The 20,929-nt window shown below is 39.0% G+C and overlaps 35 non-coding genes across 35 annotated transcripts; all 35 read left to right on the forward strand.

The window, feature by feature from the left end:
• Positions 1-456: 456 nt before the first annotated feature.
• On the forward strand, positions 457-528 carry trnac-gca (transfer RNA cysteine (anticodon GCA)). The gene has a single exon. It is a non-coding gene; the product is annotated as a tRNA-Cys (tRNA).
• Positions 529-832: 304 nt separating this feature from the next.
• On the forward strand, positions 833-904 carry trnac-gca (transfer RNA cysteine (anticodon GCA)). The gene has a single exon. It is a non-coding gene; the product is annotated as a tRNA-Cys (tRNA).
• A 674-nt stretch (positions 905-1,578) lies between these two features.
• Positions 1,579-1,650, forward strand: trnac-gca (transfer RNA cysteine (anticodon GCA)). Its single transcript has one exon. It is a non-coding gene; the product is annotated as a tRNA-Cys (tRNA).
• A 304-nt stretch (positions 1,651-1,954) lies between these two features.
• On the forward strand, positions 1,955-2,026 carry trnac-gca (transfer RNA cysteine (anticodon GCA)). The gene has a single exon. It is a non-coding gene; the product is annotated as a tRNA-Cys (tRNA).
• A 674-nt stretch (positions 2,027-2,700) lies between these two features.
• Positions 2,701-2,772, forward strand: trnac-gca (transfer RNA cysteine (anticodon GCA)). Its single transcript has one exon. It is a non-coding gene; the product is annotated as a tRNA-Cys (tRNA).
• Positions 2,773-3,076: 304 nt separating this feature from the next.
• On the forward strand, positions 3,077-3,148 carry trnac-gca (transfer RNA cysteine (anticodon GCA)). Its single transcript has one exon. It is a non-coding gene; the product is annotated as a tRNA-Cys (tRNA).
• Positions 3,149-3,822: 674 nt separating this feature from the next.
• Positions 3,823-3,894, forward strand: trnac-gca (transfer RNA cysteine (anticodon GCA)). Its single transcript has one exon. It is a non-coding gene; the product is annotated as a tRNA-Cys (tRNA).
• Positions 3,895-4,198: 304 nt separating this feature from the next.
• On the forward strand, positions 4,199-4,270 carry trnac-gca (transfer RNA cysteine (anticodon GCA)). The gene has a single exon. It is a non-coding gene; the product is annotated as a tRNA-Cys (tRNA).
• Positions 4,271-4,944: 674 nt separating this feature from the next.
• trnac-gca (transfer RNA cysteine (anticodon GCA)) lies at positions 4,945-5,016 on the forward strand. Its single transcript has one exon. It is a non-coding gene; the product is annotated as a tRNA-Cys (tRNA).
• Positions 5,017-5,320: 304 nt separating this feature from the next.
• On the forward strand, positions 5,321-5,392 carry trnac-gca (transfer RNA cysteine (anticodon GCA)). Its single transcript has one exon. It is a non-coding gene; the product is annotated as a tRNA-Cys (tRNA).
• Positions 5,393-6,066: 674 nt separating this feature from the next.
• Positions 6,067-6,138, forward strand: trnac-gca (transfer RNA cysteine (anticodon GCA)). Its single transcript has one exon. It is a non-coding gene; the product is annotated as a tRNA-Cys (tRNA).
• Positions 6,139-6,442: 304 nt separating this feature from the next.
• trnac-gca (transfer RNA cysteine (anticodon GCA)) lies at positions 6,443-6,514 on the forward strand. The gene has a single exon. It is a non-coding gene; the product is annotated as a tRNA-Cys (tRNA).
• A 305-nt stretch (positions 6,515-6,819) lies between these two features.
• Positions 6,820-6,891, forward strand: trnac-gca (transfer RNA cysteine (anticodon GCA)). The gene has a single exon. It is a non-coding gene; the product is annotated as a tRNA-Cys (tRNA).
• A 674-nt stretch (positions 6,892-7,565) lies between these two features.
• On the forward strand, positions 7,566-7,637 carry trnac-gca (transfer RNA cysteine (anticodon GCA)). The gene has a single exon. It is a non-coding gene; the product is annotated as a tRNA-Cys (tRNA).
• A 304-nt stretch (positions 7,638-7,941) lies between these two features.
• On the forward strand, positions 7,942-8,013 carry trnac-gca (transfer RNA cysteine (anticodon GCA)). Its single transcript has one exon. It is a non-coding gene; the product is annotated as a tRNA-Cys (tRNA).
• A 674-nt stretch (positions 8,014-8,687) lies between these two features.
• Positions 8,688-8,759, forward strand: trnac-gca (transfer RNA cysteine (anticodon GCA)). Its single transcript has one exon. It is a non-coding gene; the product is annotated as a tRNA-Cys (tRNA).
• Positions 8,760-9,432: 673 nt separating this feature from the next.
• trnac-gca (transfer RNA cysteine (anticodon GCA)) lies at positions 9,433-9,504 on the forward strand. Its single transcript has one exon. It is a non-coding gene; the product is annotated as a tRNA-Cys (tRNA).
• A 305-nt stretch (positions 9,505-9,809) lies between these two features.
• On the forward strand, positions 9,810-9,881 carry trnac-gca (transfer RNA cysteine (anticodon GCA)). Its single transcript has one exon. It is a non-coding gene; the product is annotated as a tRNA-Cys (tRNA).
• A 674-nt stretch (positions 9,882-10,555) lies between these two features.
• Positions 10,556-10,627, forward strand: trnac-gca (transfer RNA cysteine (anticodon GCA)). Its single transcript has one exon. It is a non-coding gene; the product is annotated as a tRNA-Cys (tRNA).
• A 305-nt stretch (positions 10,628-10,932) lies between these two features.
• trnac-gca (transfer RNA cysteine (anticodon GCA)) lies at positions 10,933-11,004 on the forward strand. Its single transcript has one exon. It is a non-coding gene; the product is annotated as a tRNA-Cys (tRNA).
• A 674-nt stretch (positions 11,005-11,678) lies between these two features.
• trnac-gca (transfer RNA cysteine (anticodon GCA)) lies at positions 11,679-11,750 on the forward strand. Its single transcript has one exon. It is a non-coding gene; the product is annotated as a tRNA-Cys (tRNA).
• Positions 11,751-12,053: 303 nt separating this feature from the next.
• On the forward strand, positions 12,054-12,125 carry trnac-gca (transfer RNA cysteine (anticodon GCA)). Its single transcript has one exon. It is a non-coding gene; the product is annotated as a tRNA-Cys (tRNA).
• Positions 12,126-12,799: 674 nt separating this feature from the next.
• On the forward strand, positions 12,800-12,871 carry trnac-gca (transfer RNA cysteine (anticodon GCA)). The gene has a single exon. It is a non-coding gene; the product is annotated as a tRNA-Cys (tRNA).
• Positions 12,872-13,175: 304 nt separating this feature from the next.
• On the forward strand, positions 13,176-13,247 carry trnac-gca (transfer RNA cysteine (anticodon GCA)). The gene has a single exon. It is a non-coding gene; the product is annotated as a tRNA-Cys (tRNA).
• A 674-nt stretch (positions 13,248-13,921) lies between these two features.
• On the forward strand, positions 13,922-13,993 carry trnac-gca (transfer RNA cysteine (anticodon GCA)). Its single transcript has one exon. It is a non-coding gene; the product is annotated as a tRNA-Cys (tRNA).
• A 305-nt stretch (positions 13,994-14,298) lies between these two features.
• trnac-gca (transfer RNA cysteine (anticodon GCA)) lies at positions 14,299-14,370 on the forward strand. Its single transcript has one exon. It is a non-coding gene; the product is annotated as a tRNA-Cys (tRNA).
• Positions 14,371-15,046: 676 nt separating this feature from the next.
• On the forward strand, positions 15,047-15,118 carry trnac-gca (transfer RNA cysteine (anticodon GCA)). The gene has a single exon. It is a non-coding gene; the product is annotated as a tRNA-Cys (tRNA).
• A 1,050-nt stretch (positions 15,119-16,168) lies between these two features.
• trnac-gca (transfer RNA cysteine (anticodon GCA)) lies at positions 16,169-16,240 on the forward strand. The gene has a single exon. It is a non-coding gene; the product is annotated as a tRNA-Cys (tRNA).
• Positions 16,241-16,545: 305 nt separating this feature from the next.
• trnac-gca (transfer RNA cysteine (anticodon GCA)) lies at positions 16,546-16,617 on the forward strand. The gene has a single exon. It is a non-coding gene; the product is annotated as a tRNA-Cys (tRNA).
• A 674-nt stretch (positions 16,618-17,291) lies between these two features.
• On the forward strand, positions 17,292-17,363 carry trnac-gca (transfer RNA cysteine (anticodon GCA)). The gene has a single exon. It is a non-coding gene; the product is annotated as a tRNA-Cys (tRNA).
• Positions 17,364-18,037: 674 nt separating this feature from the next.
• trnac-gca (transfer RNA cysteine (anticodon GCA)) lies at positions 18,038-18,109 on the forward strand. The gene has a single exon. It is a non-coding gene; the product is annotated as a tRNA-Cys (tRNA).
• Positions 18,110-18,413: 304 nt separating this feature from the next.
• trnac-gca (transfer RNA cysteine (anticodon GCA)) lies at positions 18,414-18,485 on the forward strand. Its single transcript has one exon. It is a non-coding gene; the product is annotated as a tRNA-Cys (tRNA).
• Positions 18,486-19,159: 674 nt separating this feature from the next.
• Positions 19,160-19,231, forward strand: trnac-gca (transfer RNA cysteine (anticodon GCA)). The gene has a single exon. It is a non-coding gene; the product is annotated as a tRNA-Cys (tRNA).
• A 674-nt stretch (positions 19,232-19,905) lies between these two features.
• trnac-gca (transfer RNA cysteine (anticodon GCA)) lies at positions 19,906-19,977 on the forward strand. The gene has a single exon. It is a non-coding gene; the product is annotated as a tRNA-Cys (tRNA).
• A 304-nt stretch (positions 19,978-20,281) lies between these two features.
• On the forward strand, positions 20,282-20,353 carry trnac-gca (transfer RNA cysteine (anticodon GCA)). The gene has a single exon. It is a non-coding gene; the product is annotated as a tRNA-Cys (tRNA).
• The last annotated feature ends 576 nt before the right edge of the window (positions 20,354-20,929 follow it).

Below are 20,929 nucleotides of genomic sequence, written 5' to 3' on the forward strand. Positions count from 1 at the left end.
AGAGTGTTCTTTATTAGGTTATGTAGATCTCCATCTTAAATGTCCCTTATTAGACAATTTTTGGACATTTTTCCATTAGCGTGGGTAAAGCTCAGTGGTAGAGAATTTGACTGCAGATCAAGCGGTCCCAGTTTCAAATTCTGGTGCCCCCTTAAAATCAAGTGCTTTCTAAGTGTATCTTGACGGTTAGAGTATTCTTTTTTAGATTATGTTACTCAATCTAAAATGTCCCTCATTTGATATTTTTTCTCTCAGTCTAACAGTACCAAACAGAGTGGGTAGTCTGCTGCTCTTGAGATCCAGAGGTGTCAGGTAATTTTTTTTTCTATCCACTTGAAATCAAATACATTACTGGTGTGTTTTCCAAGAGGGAGAGTTTTTGAAGAGGCAAAATAACTCTCCATCTAAAATGGCCCTTGTTAGACAGTTTATCCCTCTTATACAGTTTCTGACAGAGGGGGTATAGCTCAGTGGTAGAGCATTTGACTGCAGATCAAGAGGTCCCAGGTTCAAATCCTGGTGCCACCTTGATGTCAAGTACTATCTAATTGTATCTTTAGAGTCGGAGTGCTCATTTTCAGGTGTTGTTCCTCAATCTAAAATGTCCCTCATTTGATGTTTTTTCTCTCAGTCTAACAGTACCAAACAGAGTGGGTAGTCTGCTGCTCTTGAGATCCAGAGGTGTCAGGTAATTTTTTTTTCTATCCACTTGAAATCAAATACATTACTGGTGTGTTTTACAAGAGGGAGAGTTTTTGAAGAGGCAAAATAACTCTCCATCTAAAATGGCCCTTGTTAGACAGTTTATCCCTCTTATACAGTTTCTGACAGAGGGGGTATAGCTCAGTGGTAGAGCATTTGACTGCAGATCAAGAGGTCCCAGGTTCAAATCCTGGTGCCCCCTTGATGTCAAGTACTATCTAATTGTATCTTTAGAGTCGGAGTGCTCATTTTCAGGGGTTGTTACTCAATCTAAAATGTCCATCATTTGATGTTTTTTCTCTCAGTCAGACAGTTCCAAACAAAGGTGGAAGTGCGATAGACTTCAGATCAAGAGGACTCAGGTTCAAATCCTTTAGTGAACTTGAAATCAAATACTTTTTAATGTGTGCTTTCAAAGAGAGAGTGTTCTTTATTAGGTTATGTAGATCTCCATCTTAAATGTCCCTTATTAGACAATTTTTGGACATTTTTCCATTAGCGTGGGTAAAGCTCAGTGGTAGAGAATTTGACTGCAGATCAAGCGGTCCCAGTTTCAAATTCTGGTGCCCCCTTAAAATCAAGTGCTTTCTAAGTGTATCTTGACGGTTAGAGTATTCTTTTTTAGATTATGTTACTCAATCTAAAATGTCCCTCATTTGATATTTTTTCTCTCAGTCTAACAGTACCAAACAGAGTGGGTAGTCTGCTGCTCTTGAGATCCAGAGGTGTCAGGTAATTTTTTTTTCTATCCACTTGAAATCAAATACATTACTGGTGTGTTTTCCAAGAGGGAGAGTTTTTGAAGAGGCAAAATAACTCTCCATCTAAAATGGCCCTTGTTAGACAGTTTTTCCCTCTTATACAGTTTCTGACAGAGGGGGTATAGCTCAGTGGTAGAGCATTTGACTGCAGATCAAGAGGTCCCAGGTTCAAATCCTGGTGCCCCCTTGATGTCAAGTACTATCTAATTGTATCTTGAGAGATGGAGTGCTCATTTTCGGGTGTTGTTCTTCAATCTAAAATGTCCCTCATTTGATGTTTTTTCTCTCAGTTTAACAGTACCAAACAGAGTGGGTAGTCTGCTGCTCTTGAGATTCGGAGGTGTCAGGTAATTTTTTTTTCTATCCACTTGAAATCAAATACATTACTGGTGTGTTTTACAAGAGGGAGAGTTTTTGAAGAGGCAAAATAACTCTCCATCTAAAATGGCCCTTGTTAGACAGTTTTTCCCTCTTACACAGTTTCTGACAGAGGGGGTATAGCTCAGTGGTAGAGCATTTGACTGCAGTTCAAGAGGTCCCAGGTTCAAATCCTGGTGCCCCCTTGATGTCAAGTACTATCTAATTGTATCTTTAGAGTCGGAGTGCTCATTTTCAGGAGTTGTTACTCAATCTAAAATGTCCATCATTTGATGTTTTTTCTCTCAGTCAGACAGTTCCAAACAAAGGTGGAAGTGCGATAGACTTCAGATCAAGAGGACTCAGGTTCAAATCCTTTAGTGAACTTGAAATCAAATACTTTTTAATGTGTGCTTTCAAAGAGAGAGTGTTCTTTATTAGGTTATGTAGATCTCCATCTTAAATGTCCCTTATTAGACAATTTTTGGACATTTTTCCATTAGCGTGGGTAAAGCTCAGTGGTAGAGAATTTGACTGCAGATCAAGCGGTCCCAGTTTCAAATTCTGGTGCCCCCTTAAAATCAAGTGCTTTCTAAGTGTATCTTGACGGTTAGAGTATTCTTTTTTAGATTATGTTACTCAATCTAAAATGTCCCTCATTTGATATTTTTTCTCTCAGTCTAACAGTACCAAACAGAGTGGGTAGTCTGCTGCTCTTGAGATCCAGAGGTGTCAGGTAATTTTTTTTTCTATCCACTTGAAATCAAATACATTACTGGTGTGTTTTCCAAGAGGGAGAGTTTTTGAAGAGGCAAAATAACTCTCCATCTAAAATGGCCCTTGTTAGACAGTTTATCCCTCTTATACAGTTTCTGACAGAGGGGGTATAGCTCAGTGGTAGAGCATTTGACTGCAGATCAAGAGGTCCCAGGTTCAAATCCTGGTGCCACCTTGATGTCAAGTACTATCTAATTGTATCTTTAGAGTCGGAGTGCTCATTTTCAGGTGTTGTTCCTCAATCTAAAATGTCCCTCATTTGATGTTTTTTCTCTCAGTCTAACAGTACCAAACAGAGTGGGTAGTCTGCTGCTCTTGAGATCCAGAGGTGTCAGGTAATTTTTTTTTCTATCCACTTGAAATCAAATACATTACTGGTGTGTTTTACAAGAGGGAGAGTTTTTGAAGAGGCAAAATAACTCTCCATCTAAAATGGCCCTTGTTAGACAGTTTATCCCTCTTATACAGTTTCTGACAGAGGGGGTATAGCTCAGTGGTAGAGCATTTGACTGCAGATCAAGAGGTCCCAGGTTCAAATCCTGGTGCCCCCTTGATGTCAAGTACTATCTAATTGTATCTTTAGAGTCGGAGTGCTCATTTTCAGGGGTTGTTACTCAATCTAAAATGTCCATCATTTGATGTTTTTTCTCTCAGTCAGACAGTTCCAAACAAAGGTGGAAGTGCGATAGACTTCAGATCAAGAGGACTCAGGTTCAAATCCTTTAGTGAACTTGAAATCAAATACTTTTTAATGTGTGCTTTCAAAGAGAGAGTGTTCTTTATTAGGTTATGTAGATCTCCATCTTAAATGTCCCTTATTAGACAATTTTTGGACATTTTTCCATTAGCGTGGGTAAAGCTCAGTGGTAGAGAATTTGACTGCAGATCAAGCGGTCCCAGTTTCAAATTCTGGTGCCCCCTTAAAATCAAGTGCTTTCTAAGTGTATCTTGACGGTTAGAGTATTCTTTTTTAGATTATGTTACTCAATCTAAAATGTCCCTCATTTGATATTTTTTCTCTCAGTCTAACAGTACCAAACAGAGTGGGTAGTCTGCTGCTCTTGAGATCCAGAGGTGTCAGGTAATTTTTTTTTCTATCCACTTGAAATCAAATACATTACTGGTGTGTTTTCCAAGAGGGAGAGTTTTTGAAGAGGCAAAATAACTCTCCATCTAAAATGGCCCTTGTTAGACAGTTTTTCCCTCTTATACAGTTTCTGACAGAGGGGGTATAGCTCAGTGGTAGAGCATTTGACTGCAGATCAAGAGGTCCCAGGTTCAAATCCTGGTGCCCCCTTGATGTCAAGTACTATCTAATTGTATCTTGAGAGATGGAGTGCTCATTTTCGGGTGTTGTTCTTCAATCTAAAATGTCCCTCATTTGATGTTTTTTCTCTCAGTTTAACAGTACCAAACAGAGTGGGTAGTCTGCTGCTCTTGAGATTCGGAGGTGTCAGGTAATTTTTTTTTCTATCCACTTGAAATCAAATACATTACTGGTGTGTTTTACAAGAGGGAGAGTTTTTGAAGAGGCAAAATAACTCTCCATCTAAAATGGCCCTTGTTAGACAGTTTTTCCCTCTTACACAGTTTCTGACAGAGGGGGTATAGCTCAGTGGTAGAGCATTTGACTGCAGTTCAAGAGGTCCCAGGTTCAAATCCTGGTGCCCCCTTGATGTCAAGTACTATCTAATTGTATCTTTAGAGTCGGAGTGCTCATTTTCAGGAGTTGTTACTCAATCTAAAATGTCCATCATTTGATGTTTTTTCTCTCAGTCAGACAGTTCCAAACAAAGGTGGAAGTGCGATAGACTTCAGATCAAGAGGACTCAGGTTCAAATCCTTTAGTGAACTTGAAATCAAATACTTTTTAATGTGTGCTTTCAAAGAGAGAGTGTTCTTTATTAGGTTATGTAGATCTCCATCTTAAATGTCCCTTATTAGACAATTTTTGGACATTTTTCCATTAGCGTGGGTAAAGCTCAGTGGTAGAGAATTTGACTGCAGATCAAGCGGTCCCAGTTTCAAATTCTGGTGCCCCCTTAAAATCAAGTGCTTTCTAAGTGTATCTTGACGGTTAGAGTATTCTTTTTTAGATTATGTTACTCAATCTAAAATGTCCCTCATTTGATATTTTTTCTCTCAGTCTAACAGTACCAAACAGAGTGGGTAGTCTGCTGCTCTTGAGATCCAGAGGTGTCAGGTAATTTTTTTTTCTATCCACTTGAAATCAAATACATTACTGGTGTGTTTTCCAAGAGGGAGAGTTTTTGAAGAGGCAAAATAACTCTCCATCTAAAATGGCCCTTGTTAGACAGTTTATCCCTCTTATACAGTGTCTGACAGAGGGGGTATAGCTCAGTGGTAGAGCATTTGACTGCAGATCAAGAGGTCCCAGGTTCAAATCCTGGTGCCCCCTTGATGTCAAGTACTATCTAATTGTATCTTGAGAGATGGAGTGCTCATTTTCAGGTGTTGTTCCTCAATCTAAAATGTCCCTCATTTGATGTTTTTTCTCTCAGTCTAACAGTACCAAACAGAGTGGGTAGTCTGCTGCTCTTGAGATTCGGAGGTGTCAGGTAATTTTTTTTTCTATCCACTTGAAATCAAATACATTACTGGTGTGTTTTACAAGAGGGAGAGTTTTTGAAGAGGCAAAATAACTCTCCATCTAAAATGGCCCTTGTTAGACAGTTTTTCCCTCTTACACAGTTTCTGACAGAGGGGGTATAGCTCAGTGGTAGAGCATTTGACTGCAGTTCAAGATGTCCCAGGTTCAAATCCTGGTGCCCCCTTGATGTCAAGTACTATCTAATTGTATCTTTAGAGTCGGAGTGCTCATTTTCAGGAGTTGTTACTCAATCTAAAATGTCCATCATTTGATGTTTTTTCTCTCAGTCAGACAGTTCCAAACAAAGGTGGAAGTGCGATAGACTTCAGATCAAGAGGACTCAGGTTCAAATCCTTTAGTGAACTTGAAATCAAATACTTTTTAATGTGTGCTTTCAAAGAGAGAGTGTTCTTTATTAGGTTATGTAGATCTCCATCTTAAATGTCCCTTATTAGACAATTTTTGGACATTTTTCCATTAGCGTGGGTAAAGCTCAGTGGTAGAGAATTTGACTGCAGATCAAGCGGTCCCAGTTTCAAATTCTGGTGCCCCCTTAAAATCAAGTGCTTTCTAAGTGTATCTTGACGGTTAGAGTATTCTTTTTTAGATTATGTTACTCAATCTAAAATGTCCCTCATTTGATATTTTTTCTCTCAGTCTAACAGTACCAAACAGAGTGGGTAGTCTGCTGCTCTTGAGATCCAGAGGTGTCAGGTAATTTTTTTTTCTATCCACTTGAAATCAAATACATTACTGGTGTGTTTTCCAAGAGGGAGAGTTTTTGAAGAGGCAAAATAACTCTCCATCTAAAATGGCCCTTGTTAGACAGTTTATCCCTCTTATACAGTTTCTGACAGAGGGGCTATAGCTCAGTGGTAGAGCATTTGACTGCAGATCAAGAGGTCCCAGGTTCAAATCCTGGTGCCACCTTGATGTCAAGTACTATCTAATTGTATCTTTAGAGTCGGAGTGCTCATTTTCAGGTGTTGTTCCTCAATCTAAAATGTCCCTCATTTGATATTTTTTCTCTCAGTCTAACAGTACCAAACAGAGTGGGTAGTCTGCTGCTCTTGAGATCCAGAGGTGTCAGGTAATTTTTTTTTCTATCCACTTGAAATCAAATACATTACTGGTGTGTTTTCCAAGAGGGAGAGTTTTTGAAGAGGCAAAATAACTCTCCATCTAAAATGGCCCTTGTTAGACAGTTTATCCCTCTTATACAGTGTCTGACAGAGGGGGTATAGCTCAGTGGTAGAGCATTTGACTGCAGATCAAGAGGTCCCAGGTTCAAATCCTGGTGCCCCCTTGATGTCAAGTACTATCTAATTGTATCTTGAGAGATGGAGTGCTCATTTTCAGGTGTTGTTCCTCAATCTAAAATGTCCCTCATTTGATGTTTTTTCTCTCAGTCTAACATTACCAAACAGAGTGGGTAGTCTGCTGCTCTTGAGATTCGGAGGTGTCAGGTAATTCTTTTTTTCTATCCACTTGAAATCAAATACATTACTGGTGTGTTTTACAAGAGGGAGAGTTTTTGAAGAGGCAAAATAACTCTCCATCTAAAATGGCCCTTGTTAGACAGTTTATCCCTCTTATACAGTTTCTGACAGAGGGGGTATAGCTCAGTGGTAGAGCATTTGACTGCAGATCAAGAGGTCCCAGGTTCAAATCCTGGTGCCCCCTTGATGTCAAGTACTATCTAATTGTATCTTTAGAGTCGGAGTGCTCATTTTCAGGGGTTGTTACTCAATCTAAAATGTCCATCATTTGATGTTTTTTCTCTCAGTCAGACAGTTCCAAACAAAGGTGGAAGTGCGATAGACTTCAGATCAAGAGGACTCAGGTTCAAATCCTTTAGTGAACTTGAAATCAAATACTTTTTAATGTGTGCTTTCAAAGAGAGAGTGTTCTTTATTAGGTTATGTAGATCTCCATCTTAAATGTCCCTTATTAGACAATTTTTGGACATTTTTCCATTAGCGTGGGTAAAGCTCAGTGGTAGAGAATTTGACTGCAGATCAAGCGGTCCCAGTTTCAAATTCTGGTGCCCCCTTAAAATCAAGTGCTTTCTAAGTGTATCTTGACGGTTAGAGTATTCTTTTTTAGATTATGTTACTCAATCTAAAATGTTCCTCATTTGATATTTTTTCTCTCAGTCTAACAGTACCAAACAGAGTGGGTAGTCTGCTGCTCTTGAGATCCAGAGGTGTCAGGTAATTTTTTTTTCTATCCACTTGAAATCAAATACATTACTGGTGTGTTTTCCAAGAGGGAGTGTTTTTGAAGAGGCAAAATAACTCTCCATCTAAAATGGCCCTTGTTAGACAGTTTATCCCTCTTATACAGTTTCTGACAGAGGGGGTATAGCTCAGTGGTAGAGCATTTGACTGCAGATCAAGAGGTCCCAGGTTCAAATCCTGGTGCCCCCTTGATGTCAAGTACTATCTAATTGTATCTTGAGAGATGGAGTGCTCATTTTCAGGTGTTGTTCCTCAATCGAAAATGTCCCTCATTTGATGTTTTTTCTCTCAGTCTAACAGTACCAAACAGAGTGGGTAGTCTGCTCCTCTTGAGATCCAGAGGTGTCAGGTAATTTTTTTTTCTATCCACTTGAAATCAAATACATTACTGGTGTGTTTTACAAGAGGGAGAGTTTTTAAAGAGGCAAAATAACTCTCCATCTAAAATGGCCCTTGTTAGACAGTTTTTCCCTCTTACACAGTTTCTGACAGAGGGGGTATAGCTCAGTGGTAGAGCATTTGACTGCAGATCAAGAGGTCCCAGGTTCAAATCCTGGTGCCCCCTTGATGTCAAGTACTATCTAATTGTATCTTTAGAGTCGGAGTGCTCATTTTCAGGAGTTGTTACTCAATCTAAAATGTCCATCATTTGATGTTTTTTCTCTAAGTCAGACAGTTCCAAACAAAGGTGGAAGTGCGATAGACTTCAGATCAAGAGGACTCGGGTTCAAATCCTTTAGTGAACTTGAAATCAAATACTTTTTAATGTGTGCTTTCCAAGAGAGAGTGTTCTTTATTAGGTTATGTAGATCTCCATCTTAAATGTCCCTTATTAGACAATTTTTGGACATTTTTCCATTAGCGTGTGTAAAGCTCAGTGGTAGAGAATTTGACTGCAGATCAAGCGGTCCCAGTTTCAAATTCTGGTGCCCCCTTAAAATCAAGTGCTTTCTAAGTGTATCTTGACGGTTAGAGTATTCTTTTTTATATTATGTTACTCAATCTAAAATGTCCCTCATTTGATATTTTTTCTCTCAGTCTAACAGTACCAAACAGAGTGGGTAGTCTGCTGCTCTTGAGATCCAGAGGTGTCAGGTAATTTTTTTTTCTATCCACTTGAAATCAAATACATTACTGGTGTGTTTTCCAAGAGGGAGAGTTTTTGAAGAGGCAAAATAACTCTCCATCTAAAATGGCCCTTGTTAGACAGTTTGTCCCTCTTATACAGTTTCTGACAGAGGGGGTATAGCTCAGTGGTAGAGCTTTTGACTGCAGATCAAGAGGTCCCAGGTTCAAATCCTGGTGCCCCCTTGATGTCAAGTACTATCTAATTGTATCTTGAGAGATGGAGTGCTCATTTTCAGGTGTTGTTCCTCAATCTAAAATGTCCCTCATTTGATGTTTTTTCTCTCAGTCAGACAGTTCCAAACAAAGGTGGAAGTGCGATAGACTTCAGATCAAGAGGACTCAGGTTCAAATCCTTTAGTGAACTTGAAATCAAATACTTTTTAATGTGTGCTTTCAAAGAGAGAGTGTTCTTTATTAGGTTATGTAGATCTCCATCTTAAATGTCCCTTATTAGACAATTTTTGGACATTTTTCCATTAGCGTGGGTAAAGCTCAGTGGTAGAGAATTTGACTGCAGATCAAGCGGTCCCAGTTTCAATTTCTGGTGCCCCCTTAAAATCAAGTGCTTTCTAAGTGTATCTTGACGGTTAGAGTATTCTTTTTTAGATTATGTTACTCAATCTAAAATGTCCCTCATTTGATATTTTTTCTCTCAGTCTAACAGTACCAAACAGAGTGGGTAGTCTGCTGCTCTTGAGATCCAGAGGTGTCAGGTAATTTTTTTTCTATCCACTTGAAATCAAATACATTACTGGTGTGTTTTCCAAGAGGGAGAGTTTTTGAAGAGGCAAAATAACTCTCCATCTAAAATGGCCCTTGTTAGACAGTTTATCCCTCTTATACAGTTTCTGACAGAGGGGGTATAGCTCAGTGGTAGAGCATTTGACTGCAGATTAAGAGGTCCCAGGTTCAAATCCTGGTGCCCCCTTGATGTCAAGTACTATCTAATTGTATCTTGAGAGATGGAGTGCTCATTTTCAGGTCTTGTTCCTCAATCTAAAATGTCCCTCATTTGATGTTTTTTCTCTCAGTCTAACAGTACCAAACAGAGTGGGTAGTCTGCTGCTCTTGAGATTCGGAGGTGTCAGGTAATTCTTTTTTTCTATCCACTTGAAATCAAATACATTACTGGTGTGTTTTACAAGAGGGAGAGTTTTTGAAGAGGCAAAATAACTCTCCATCTAAAATGGCCCTTGTTAGACAGTTTATCCCTCTTATACAGTTTCTGACAGAGGGGGTATAGCTCAGTGGTAGAGCATTTGACTGCAGATCAAGAGGTCCCAGGTTCAAATCCTGGTGCCCCCTTGATGTCAAGTACAATCTAATTGTATCTTTAGAGTCGGAGTGCTCATTTTCAGGGGTTGTTACTCAATCTAAAATGTCCATCATTTGATGTTTTTTCTCTCAGTCAGACAGTTCCAAACAAAGGTGGAAGTGCGATAGACTTCAGATCAAGAGGACTCAGGTTCAAATCCTTTAGTGAACTTGAAATCAAATACTTTTTAATGTGTGCTTTCAAAGAGAGAGTGTTCTTTATTAGGTTATGTAGATCTCCATCTTAAATGTCCCTTATTAGACAATTTTTGGACATTTTTCCATTAGCGTGGGTAAAGCTCAGTGGTAGAGAATTTGACTGCAGATCAAGCGGTCCCAGTTTCAAATTCTGGTGCCCCCTTAAAATCAAGTGCTTTCTAAGTGTATCTTGACGGTTAGAGTATTCTTTTTTAGATTATGTTACTCAATCTAAAATGTCCCTCATTTGATATTTTTTCTCTCAGTCTAACAGTACCAAACAGAGTGGGTAGTCTGCTGCTCTTGAGATCCAGAGGTGTCAGGTAATTTTTTTTTCTATCCACTTGAAATCAAATACATTACTGGTGTGTTTTCCAAGAGGGAGAGTTTTTGAAGAGGCAAAATAACTCTCCATCTAAAATGGCCCTTGTTAGACAGTTTATCCCTCTTATACAGTTTCTGACAGAGGGGGTATAGCTCAGTGGTAGAGCTTTTGACTGCAGATCAAGAGGTCCCAGGTTCAAATCCTGGTGCCCCCTTGATGTCAAGTACTATCTAATTGTATCTTGAGAGATGGAGTGCTCATTTTCAGGTGTTGTTCCTCAATCTAAAATGTCCCTCATTTGATGTTTTTTCTCTCAGTCTAACAGTACCAAACAGAGTGGGTAGTCTGCTGCTCTTGAGATTCGGAGGTGTCAGGTAATTCTTTTTTTCTATCCACTTGAAATCAAATACATTACTGGTGTGTTTTACAAGAGGGAGAGTTTTTGAAGAGGCAAAATAACTCTCCATCTAAAATGGCCCTTGTTAGACAGTTTTTCCCTCTTACACAGTTTCTGACAGAGGGGGTATAGCTCAGTGGTAGAGCATTTGACTGCAGATCAAGAGGTCCCAGGTTCTAATCCTGGTGCCCCCTTGATGTCAAGTACTATCTAATTGTATCTTTACAGTTGGAGTGCTCATTTTCAGGGGTTGTTACTCAATCTAAAATGTCCATCATTTGATGTTTTTTCTCTCAGTCAGACAGTTCCAAACAAAGGTGGAAGTGCGATAGACTTCAGATCAAGAGGACTCAGGTTCAAATCCTTTAGTGAACTTGAAATCAAATACTTTTTAATGTGTGCTTTCAAAGAGAGAGTGTTCTTTATTAGGTTATGTAGATCTCCATCTTAAATGTCCCTTATTAGACAATTTTTGGACATTTTTCCATTAGCGTGGGAAAAGCTCAGTGGTAGAGAATTTGACTGCAGATCAAGCGGTCCCAGTTTCAAATTCTGGTGCCCCCTTAAAATCAAGTGCTTTCTAAGTGTATCTTGACGGTTAGAGTATTCTTTTTTAGATTATGTTACTCAATCTAAAATGTTCCTCATTTGATGTTTTTTCTCTCAGTCTAACAGTACCAAACAGAGTGGGTAGTCTGCTGCTCTTGAGATCCAGAGGTGTCAGGTAATTTTTTTTTCTATCCACTTGAAATCAAATACATTACTGGTGTGTTTTCCAAGAGGGAGAGTTTTTGAAGAGGCAAAATAACTCTCCATCTAAAATGGCCCTTGTTAGACAGTTTTTTCCTCTTATACAGTTTCTGACAGAGGGGGTATAGCTCAGTGGTAGAGCATTTGACTGCAGATCAAGAGGTCCCAGGTTCAAATCCTGGTGCCCCCTTGATGTCAAGTACTATCTAATTGTATCTTTAGAGTCGGAGTGCTCATTTTCAGGAGTTGTTACTCAATCTAAAATGTCCCTCATTTGATGTTTTTTCTCTCAGTCTAACAGTACCAAACAGAGTGGGTAGTCTGCTGCTCTTGAGATTCGGAGGTGTCAGGTAATTTTTTTTCTATCCACTTGAAATCAAATACATTACTGGTGTGTTTTACAAGAGGGAGAGTTTTTAAAGAGGCAAAATAACTCTCCATCTAAAATGGCCCTTGTTAGACAGTTTATCCCTCTTATACAGTTTCTGACAGAGGGGGTATAGCTCAGTGGTAGAGCATTTGACTGCAGATCAAGAGGTCCCAGGTTCAAATCCTGGTGCCCCCTTGATGTCAAGTACTATCTAATTGAATCTTTAGAGTCGTAGTGCTCATTTTCAGGAGTTGTTACTCAATCTAAAATGTCCATCATTTGATGTTTTTTCTCTCAGTCAGACAGTTCCAAACAAAGGTGGAAGTGCGATAGACTTCAGATCAAGAGGACTCGGGTTCAAATCCTTTAGTGAACTTGAAATCAAATACTTTTTAATGTGTGCTTTCCAAGAGAGAGTGTTCTTTATTAGGTTATGTAGATCTCCATCTTAAATGTCCCTTATTAGACAATTTTTGGACATTTTTCCATTAGCGTGGGTAAAGCTCAGTGGTAGAGAATTTGACTGCAGATCAAGCGGTCCCAGTTTCAAATTCTGGTGCACCCTTAAAATCAAGTGCTTTCTAAGTGTATCTTGACGGTTAGAGTATTCTTTTTTAGATTATGTTACTCAATCTAAAATGTCCCTCATTTGATATTTTTTCTCTCAGTCTAACAGTACCAAACAGAGTGGGTAGTCTGCTGCTCTTGAGATCCAGAGGTGTCAGGTAATTTTTTTTTCTATCCACTTGAAATCAAATACATTACTGGTGTGTTTTCCAAGAGGGAGAGTTTTTGAAGAGGCAAAATAACTCTCCATCTAAAATGGCCCTTGTTAGACAGTTTATCCCTCTTATACAGTTTCTGACAGAGGGGGTATAGCTCAGTGGTAGAGCATTTGACTGCAGATCAAGAGGTCCCAGGTTCAAATCCTGGTGCCCCCTTGATGTCAAGTACTATCTAATTGTATCTTGAGAGATGGAGTGCTCATTTTCAGGTGTTGTTCCTCAATCTAAAATGTCCCTCATTTGATGTTTTTTCTCTCAGTCTAACAGTACCAAACAGAGTGGGTAGTCTGCTGCTCTTGAGATTCGGAGGTGTCAGGTAATTTTTTTTTCTATCCACTTGAAATCAAATACATTACTGGTGTGTTTTACAAGAGGGAGAGTTTTTAAAGAGGCAAAATAACTCTCCATCTAAAATGGCCCTTGTTAGACAGTTTATCCCTCTTATACAGTTTCTGACAGAGGGGGTATAGCTCAGTGGTAGAGCATTTGACTGCAGATCAAGAGGTCCCAGGTTCAAATCCTGGTGCCCCCTTGATGTCAAGTACTATCTAATTGAATCTTTAGAGTCGTAGTGCTCATTTTCAGGAGTTGTTACTCAATCTAAAATGTCCATCATTTGATGTTTTTTCTCTCAGTCAGACAGTTCCAAACAAAGGTGGAAGTGCGATAGACTTCAGATCAAGAGGACTCGGGTTCAAATCCTTTAGTGAACTTGAAATCAAATACTTTTTAATGTGTGCTTTCCAAGAGAGAGTGTTCTTTATTAGGTTATGTAGATCTCCATCTTAAATGTCCCTTATTAGACAATTTTTGGACATTTTTCCATTAGCGTGGGTAAAGCTCAGTGGTAGAGAATTTGACTGCAGATCAAGCGGTCCCAGTTTCAAATTCTGGTGCACCCTTAAAATCAAGTGCTTTCTAAGTGTATCTTGACGGTTAGAGTATTCTTTTTTAGATTATGTTACTCAATCTAAAATGTCCCTCATTTGATATTTTTTCTCTCAGTCTAACAGTACCAAACAGAGTGGGTAGTCTGCTGCTCTTGAGATCCAGAGGTGTCAGGTAATTTTTTTTTCTATCCACTTGAAATCAAATACATTACTGGTGTGTTTTCCAAGAGGGAGAGTTTTTGAAGAGGCAAAATAACTCTCCATCTAAAATGGCCCTTGTTAGACAGTTTATCCCTCTTATACAGTTTCTGACAGAGGGGGTATAGCTCAGTGGTAGAGCTTTTGACTGCAGATCAAGAGGTCCCAGGTTCAAATCCTGGTGCCCCCTTGATGTCAAGTACTATCTAATTGTATCTTGAGAGATGGAGTGCTCATTTTCAGGTGTTGTTCCTCAATCTAAAATGTCCCTCATTTGATGTTTTTTCTCTCAGTCTAACAGTACCAAACAGAGTGGGTAGTCTGCTGCTCTTGAGATTCGGAGGTGTCAGGTAATTCTTTTTTTCTATCCACTTGAAATCAAATACATTACTGGTGTGTTTTACAAGAGGGAGAGTTTTTGAAGAGGCAAAATAACTCTCCATCTAAAATGGCCCTTGTTAGACAGTTTTTCCCTCTTACACAGTTTCTGACAGAGGGGGTATAGCTCAGTGGTAGAGCATTTGACTGCAGATCAAGAGGTCCCAGGTTCTAATCCTGGTGCCCCCTTGATGTCAAGTACTATCTAATTGTATCTTTACAGTTGGAGTGCTCATTTTCAGGGGTTGTTACTCAATCTAAAATGTCCATCATTTGATGTTTTTTCTCTCAGTCATACAGTTCCAAACAAAGGTGGAAGTGAGATAGACTTCAGATCAAGAGGACTCAGGTTCAAATCCTTTAGTGAACTTGAAATCAAATACTTTTTAATGTGTGCTTTCAAAGAGAGAGTGTTCTTTATTAGGTTATGTAGATCTCCATCTTAAATGTCCCTTATTAGACAATTTTTGGACATTTTTCCATTAGCGTGGGAAAAGCTCAGTGGTAGAGAATTTGACTGCAGATCAAGCGGTCCCAGTTTCAAATTCTGGTGCCCCCTTAAAATCAAGTGCTTTCTAAGTGTATCTTGACGGTTAGAGTATTCTTTTTTAGATTATGTTACTCAATCTAAAATGTTCCTCATTTGATGTTTTTTCTCTCAGTCTAACAGTACCAAACAGAGTGGGTAGTTTGCTGCTCTTGAGATCCAGAGGTGTCAGGTAATTTTTTTCTTTCTATCCACTTGAAATCAAATACATTACTGGTGTGTTTTCCAAGAGGGAGAGTTTTTGAAGAGGCAAAATAACTCTCCATCTAAAATCGCCCTTGTTAGACAGTTTTTCCCTCTTACACAGTGTCTGACAGAGGGGGTATAGCTCAGTGGTAGAGCATTTGACTGCAGATCAAGAGGTCCCAGGTTAAAATCCTGGTGCCCCCTTGATGTCAAGTACTAACTAATTGTATCTTGAGAGTCGGAGTGCTCATTTTCAGGAGTTGTTACTCAATCTAAAATGTCCATCATTTGATGTTTTTTCTCTCAGTCAGACAGTTCCAAACAAAGGTGGAAGTGCGATAGACTTCAGATCAAGAGGACTCAGGTTCAAATCCTTTAGTGAACTTGAAATCAAATACTTTTTAATGTGTGCTTTCAAAGAGAGACTGTTCTTTATTAGGTTATGTAGATCTCCATCTTAAATGTCCCTTATTAGACAATTTTTGGACATTTTTCCATTAGCGTGGGAAAAGCTCAGTGGTAGAGAATTTGACTGCAGATCAAGCGGTCCCAGTTTCAAATTCTGGTGCCCCCTTAAAATCAAGTGCTTTCTAAGTGTATCTTGACGGTTAGAGTATTCTTTTTTAGATTATGTTACTCAATCTAAAATGTCCCTCATTTGATGTTTTTTCTCTCAGTCTAACAGTACCAAACAGAGTGGGTAGTCTGCTGCTCTTGAGATTCAGAGGTGTCAGGCAATTTTTTTTTCTATCCACTTGAAATCAAATATATTAATGGTTTGTTTTCCAAGAGGGAGAATTTTTGAATAGGCAAAATAACTCTCCATCTAAAATGGCCCTTGTTAGACAGTTTTTCCCTCTTACACAGTTTCTGACAGAGGGGGTATAGCTCAGTGGTAGAGCATTTGACTGCAGATCAAGCGGTCCCAGTTTCAAATTCTGGTGCCCCCTTAAAATCAAGTGCTTTCTAAGTGTATCTTGACGGTTAGAGTATTCTTTTTTAGATTATGTTACTCAATCTAAAATGTCCCTCATTTGATATTTTTTCTCTCAGTCTAACAGTACCAAACAGAGTGGGTAGTCTGCTGCTCTTGAGATCCAGAGGTGTCAGGTAATTTTTTTTTCTATCCACTTGAAATCAAATACATTACTGGTGTGTTTTCCAAGAGGGAGAGTTTTTGAAGAGGCAAAATAACTCTCCATCTAAAATGGCCCTTGTTAGACAGTTTATCCCTCTTATACAGTTTCTGACAGAGGGGGTATAGCTCAGTGGTAGAGCATTTGACTGCAGATCAAGAGGTCCCAGGTTCAAATCCTGGTGCCCCCTTGATGTCAAGTACTATCTAATTGTATCTTGAGAGATGGAGTGCTCATTTTCAGGTGTTGTTCCTCAATCTAAAATGTCCCTCATTTGATGTTTTTTCTCTCAGTCTAACAGTACCAAACAAAGTGGGTAGTCTGCTGCTCTTGAGATTCGGAGGTGTCAGGTAATTCTTTTTTTCTATCCACTTGAAATCAAATACATTACTGGTGTGTTTTCCAAGAGGGAGAGTTTTTGAAGAGGCAAAATAACTCTCCATCTAAAATGGCCCTTGTTAGTCAGTTTATCCCTCTTATACAGTTTCTGACAGAGGGGGTATAGCTCAGTGGTAGAGCATTTGACTGCAGATTAAGAGGTCCCAGGTTCAAATCCTGGTGCCCCCTTGATGTCAAGTGCAATCTAATTGTATCTTTAGAGTCGGAGTGCTCATTTTCAGGGGTTGTTACTCAATCTAAAATGTCCATCATTTGATGTTTTTTCTCTCAGTCAGACAGTTCCAAACAAAGGTGGAAGTGCGATAGACTTCAGATCAAGAGGACTCAGGTTCAAATCCTTTAGTGAACTTGAAATCAAATACTTTTTAATGTGTGCTTTCAAAGAGAGAGTGTTCTTTATTAGGTTATGTAGATCTCCATCTTAAATGTCCCTTATTAGACAATTTTTGGACATTTTTCCATTAGCGAGGGTAAAGCTCAGTGGTAGAGAATTTGACTGCAGATCAAGCGGTCCCAGTTTCAAATTCTGGTGCCCCCTTAAAATCAAGTGCTTTCTAAGTGTATCTTGACGGTTAGAGTATTCTTTTTTAGATTATGTTACTCAATCTAAAATGTCCCTCATTTGATATTTTTTCTCTCAGTCTAACATTACCAAACAGAGTGGGTAGACTGCTGCTCTTGAGATCCAGAGGTGTCAGGTAATTTTTTTTTCTATCCACTTGAAATCAAATACATTACTGGTGTGTTTTCCAAGAGGGAGAGTTTTTGAAGAGGCAAAATAACTCTCCATCTAAAATGGCCCTTGTTAGACAGTTTATCCCTCTTATACAGTTTCTGACAGAGGGGGTATAGCTCAGTGGTAGAGCATTTGACTGCAGATCAAGAGGTCCCAGGTTCAAATCCTGGTGTCCCCTTGATGTCAAGTACAATCTAATTGTATCTTTAGAGTCGGAGTGCTCATTTTCAGGGGTTGTTACTCAATCTAAAATGTCCATCATTTGATGTTTTTTCTCTCAGTCAGACAGTTCCAAACAAAGGTGGAAGTGCGATAGACTTCAGATCAAGAGGACTCAGGTTCAAATCCTTTAGTGAACTTGAAATCAAATACTTTTTAATGTGTGCTTTCAAAGAGAGAGTGTTCTTTATTAGGTTATGTAGATCTCCATCTTAAATGTCCCTTATTAGACAATTTTTGGACATTTTTCCATTAGCGAGGGTAAAGCTCAGTGGTAGAGAATTTGACTGCAGATCAAGCGGTCCCAGTTTCAAATTCTGGTGCCCCCTTAAAATCAAGTGCTTTCTAAGTGTATCTTGACGGTTAGAGTATTCTTTTTTAGATTATGTTACTCAATCTAAAATGTCCCTCATTTGATATTTTTTCTCTCAGTCTAACATTACCAAACAGAGTGGGTAGTCTGCTGCTCTTGAGATCCAGAGGTGTCAGGTAATTTTTTTTTCTATCCACTTGAAATCAAATACATTACTGGTGTGTTTTCCAAGAGGGAGAGTTTTTGAAGAGGCAAAATAACTCTCCATCTAAAATGGCCCTTGTTAGACAGTTTATCCCTCTTATACAGTTTCTGACAGAGGGGGTATAGCTCAGTGGTAGAGCATTTGACTGCAGATCAAGAGGTCCCAGGTTCAAATCCTGGTGCCCCCTTGATGTCAAGTACTATCTAATTGTATCTTGAGAGATGGAGTGCTCATTTTCAGGTGTTGTTCCTCAATCTAAAATGTCCCTCATTTGATGTTTTTTCTCTCAGTCTAACAGTACCAAACAGAGTGGGTAGTCTGCTGCTCTTGAGATTCGGAGGTGTCAGGTAATTTTTTTTTCTATCCACTTGAAATCAAATACATTACTGGTGTGTTTTACAAGAGGGAGAGTTTTTAAAGAGGCAAAATAACTCTCCATCTAAAATGGCCCTTGTTAGACAGTTTTTCCCTCTTACACAGTTTCTGACAGAGGGGGTATAGCTCAGTGGTAGAGCATTTGACTGCAGATCAAGAGGTCCCAGGTTCAAATCCTGGTGCCCCCTTGATGTCAAGTACTATCTAATTGAATCTTTAGAGTCGGAGTGCTCATTTTCAGGAGTTGTTACTCAATCTAAAATGTCCATCATTTGATGTTTTTTCTCTCAGTCAGACAGTTCCAAACAAAGGTGGAAGTGCGATAGACTTCAGATCAAGAGGACTCGGGTTCAAATCCTTTAGTGAACTTGAAATCAAATACTTTTTAATGTGTGCTTTCAAAGAGAGAGTGTTCTTTATTAGGTTATGTAGATCTCCATCTTAAATGTCCCTTATTAGACAATTTTTGGACATTTTTCCATTAGCGTGGGTAAAGCTCAGTGGTAGAGAATTTGACTGCAGATCAAGCGGTCCCAGTTTCAAATTCTGGTGCCCCCTTAAAATCAAGTGCTTTCTAAGTGTATCTTGACGGTTAGAGTATTCTTTTTTAGATTATGTTACTCAATCTAAAATGTCCCTCATTTGATGTTTTTTCTCTCAGTCTAACAGTACCAAACAGAGTGGGTAGTCTGCTGCTCTTGAGATCCAGAGGTGTCAGGTAATTTTTTTTTCTATCCACTTGAAATCAAATACATTACTGGTGTGTTTTCCAAGAGGGAGAGTTTTTGAAGAGGCAAAATAACTCTCCATCTAAAATGGCCCTTGTTAGACAGTTTATCCCTCTTATACAGTTTCTGACAGAGGGGGTATAGCTCAGTGGTAGAGCTTTTGACTGCAGATCACGAGGTCCCAGGTTCAAATCCTGGTGCCCCCTTGATGTCAAGTACTATCTAATTGTATCTTTAGAGTCGGAGTGCTCATTTTCAGGAGTTGTTACTCAATCTAAAATGTCCATCATTTGATGTTTTTTCTCTAAGTCAGACAGTTCCAAACAAAGGTGGAAGTGCGATAGACTTCAGATCAAGAGGACTCGGGTTCAAATCCTTTAGTGAACTTGAAATCAAATACTTTTTTATGTGTGCTTTCCAAGAGAGAGTGTTCTTTATTAGGTTATGTAGATCTCCATCTTAAATGTCCCTTATTAGACAATTTTTGGACATTTTTCCATTAGCGTGGGTAAAGCTCAGTGGTAGAGAATTTGACTGCAGATCAAGCGGTCCCAGTTTCAAATTCTGGTGCACCCTTAAAATCAAGTGCTTTCTAAGTGTATCTTGACGGTTAGAGTATTCTTTTTTAGATTATGTTACTCAATCTAAAATGTCCCTCATTTGATATTTTTTCTCTCAGTCTAACAGTACCAAACAGAGTGGGTAGTCTGCTGCTCTTGAGATCCAGAGGTGTCAGGTAATTTTTTTTTCTATCCACTTGAAATCAAATACATTACTGGTGTGTTTTCCAAGAGGGAGAGTTTTTGAAGAGGCAAAATAACTCTCCATCTAAAATGGCCCTTGTTAGACAGTTTATCCCTCTTATACAGTTTCTGACAGAGGGGGTATAGCTCAGTGGTAGAGCATTTGACTGCAGATCAAGAGGTCCCAGGTTCAAATCCTGGTGCCCCCTTGATGTCAAGTACTATCTAATTGTATCTTGAGAGATGGAGTGCTCATTTTCAGGTGTTGTTCCTCAATCTAAAATGTCCCTCATTTGATGTTTTTTCTCTCAGTCTAACAGTACCAAACAGAGTGGGTAGTCTGCTGCTCTTGAGATTCGGAGGTGTCAGGTAATTTTTTTTTCTATCCACTTGAAATCAAATACATTACTGGTGTGTTTTACAAGAGGGAGAGTTTTTAAAGAGGCAACATAACTCTCCATCTAAAATGGCCCTTGTTAGACAGTTTTTCCCTCTTACACAGTTTCTGACAGAGGGGGTATAGCTCAGTGGTAGAGCATTTGACTGCAGATCAAGAGGTCCCAGGTTCAAATCCTGGTGCCCCCTTGATGTCAAGTACTATCTAATTGAATCTTTAGAGTCGGAGTGCTCATTTTCAGGAGTTGTTACTCAATCTAAAATGTCCATCATTTGATGTTTTTTCTCTCAGTCAGACAGTTCCAAACAAAGGTGGAAGTGCGATAGACTTCAGATCAAGAGGACTCGGGTTCAAATCCTTTAGTGAACTTGAAATCAAATACTTTTTAATGTGTGCTTTCAAAGAGAGAGTGTTCTTTATTAGGTTATGTAGATCTCCATCTTAAATGTCCCTTATTAGACAATTTTTGGACATTTTTCCATTAGCGTGGGTAAAGCTCAGTGGTAGAGAATTTGACTGCAGATCAAGCGGTCCCAGTTTCAAATTCTGGTGCCCCCTTAAAATCAAGTGCTTTCTAAGTGTATCTTGACGGTTAGAGTATTCTTTTTTAGATTATGTTACTCAATCTAAAATGTCCCTCATTTGATGTTTTTTCTCTCAGTCTAACAGTACCAAACAGAGTGGGTAGTCTGCTGCTCTTGAGATCCAGAGGTGTCAGGTAATTTTTTTTTCTATCCACTTGAAATCAAATACATTACTGGTGT

The sequence above is a fragment of the Salvelinus fontinalis genome, chromosome 29 (genome assembly GCF_029448725.1).
Source record: "Salvelinus fontinalis isolate EN_2023a chromosome 29, ASM2944872v1, whole genome shotgun sequence".
Lineage (NCBI taxonomy): Eukaryota > Metazoa > Chordata > Actinopteri > Salmoniformes > Salmonidae > Salvelinus > Salvelinus fontinalis.